At 54.7% G+C, this 1,885-nt stretch overlaps 1 non-coding gene across 1 annotated transcript; it reads left to right on the forward strand.

Moving 5' to 3' along the window:
• The first annotated feature begins 270 nt into the window (after positions 1 to 270).
• Trnak-cuu (transfer RNA lysine (anticodon CUU)) lies at positions 271 to 343 on the forward strand. Its single transcript has one exon. It is a non-coding gene; the product is annotated as a tRNA-Lys (tRNA).
• The last annotated feature ends 1,542 nt before the right edge of the window (positions 344 to 1,885 follow it).

Genomic DNA, 1,885 nt, shown 5'->3' on the forward strand with positions numbered 1-1,885 from the left:
AGAGAGAGAGAGAGAGAGAGAGAGAGAGAGAGAGAGAGAGAGAGAGAGAGAGAGATGAAGCGCTCGAGTCGAGACAAAGGAACTATCCGCGGGCCGCGGGACTGCTCGGTGGACAACGTTGCGTCAGTCGTGCCGCGCCGAGCCGAGCCGCAGCCAAGGCAAAAACGGCGGGAAAATACTCGCGCCAGCTGCACGCTCCCCTCTCCCCCCCTCGCCTATCCGCTGCGCGTCGCCTGACCACTTCTGATGCGTCACCTCCTCTCCCCATCAGCCCGGCTAGCTCAGTCGGTAGAGCATGGGACTCTTAATCCCAGGGTCGTGGGTTCGAGCCCCACGTTGGGCGTCATCTTTTACACTATCGTGCGTATGGTGCAAGACAACGCTGGTGGCCAAATTTTATTAGTATAGAGTTTATAGTGTTGGTAGTGGATCAACCAACATCACAGACACCGGCCTCTGAGTTTGCCCTGGTCGCCGCCCCGACACGCTCTGGTCGTGTGGCCCTCTATTATTTTTACCCGGTTGGTTGCCGCGCCGCAGCGGTCACATCACTGTCCGACGCGCAGCATTATGGGTGCGCGGGTGGGTCGGGCCGGGGCGTGTTTGGGCTCGGCGGTGCAGGACAGCAGAGACTTCCCTCTCGCCCTCCAACGTCAAAAAATCATTGCACGAAACCGTACAGACTGCACACACTTACTGTTTTGAACTTTTTTCTGTACGCAGCTTATGTATTCCTGACGATTTCTGTGAACCTTATTCGCAATTAGGGAATAAATTTGTAAAAATATTTGCAGCTTTAAACGACTGTTCGTTCAGTTTTGCAGTTTAACGTTGAAACTGGTGGGTTTCGAAGTTTAACTGAAACCTGCTTTTTAATATGTATTGTACTGCGATACAGCTTATTGCCCTTGGTTATAGTGTAATATTATTATGTATGTTATTGTGCGTTATTGTGAGCATAATGTCTGCGTATGGTCTGCCTCAGTGTCGGGCGGGCTCAAGCGTGGCGCTGACCACAGGACGGACGCGACCGGCTCCGTGCGTCGAACAGCCCCGCACCACACTCGACTCGCTGATTGGCGCGCCTGTCACGATCACGTCACGTCTCGTGTCACGTGATATGACGCGGCGCGCGGCGGCGGCGGCGTCCCAATTTAATGACAGCTCCTTGTTCTGTGGGAGCGGCGCGAACCCCAATCACCAGCGCGCCGCAGGGCTGGCCGGCCGCCCCCGACCAGAGCGTTAGGAATCTTGCACAAAATACGTCATTTTCAGATGTGGGGTACTTTTATCACGGCCCTCTATTCGTGATCAGGATTGAAAGGGGAAGCTTTGTGGATGCCATGAAAGAGTTACCCCACCTGAAAAAAAAACGGGGATACAAAATCACGGTCTCCCAAAAACTTCCGTTTGCAACGCTGAGTTCAGATATGATGCCGCGATAAAAGAACCCCACCCGTCAAAAATAACGTAATTTGTGCACCATCCCTTACGGCTGGCGCTGCGTGTCAATGCGTTTCAAACATCACTCGAGTCGAAACCACGACCGGGAGGTGCATCCGGGCTTCGCCAATGTACATGTCGGTCGGCGAGGTGCAAATGATGAGCATCAACGGCACACCATGAGCCTTGCACCGCCGGCCTGTCGATCAGGGGATGAGTTATCGCCGGCAGCCGCCCGGGCTAAATCTATGAGCCAGGGGAGGAGGAGGGGGTAACTGAGCTGGTGTTGTTTTCTCCCGCCGTAGGCCACGAATTTACGCCATGCTTCGCGCGTGCCGTCGCCACGCGGCTTTGCATACAATAGAGACATCACTGGCTGATCTGCGGTCGAATTAGCCACGCTTTAAGCATTATACACGTCCCGCCCCTGGGGGAAGGGGGG

This window comes from Frankliniella occidentalis, unplaced genomic scaffold (assembly GCF_000697945.3).
Source record: "Frankliniella occidentalis isolate FOCC.00 unplaced genomic scaffold, Focc_3.1 Scaffold21, whole genome shotgun sequence".
In the NCBI taxonomy this organism is placed as follows: Eukaryota; Metazoa; Arthropoda; class Insecta; order Thysanoptera; family Thripidae; genus Frankliniella; species Frankliniella occidentalis.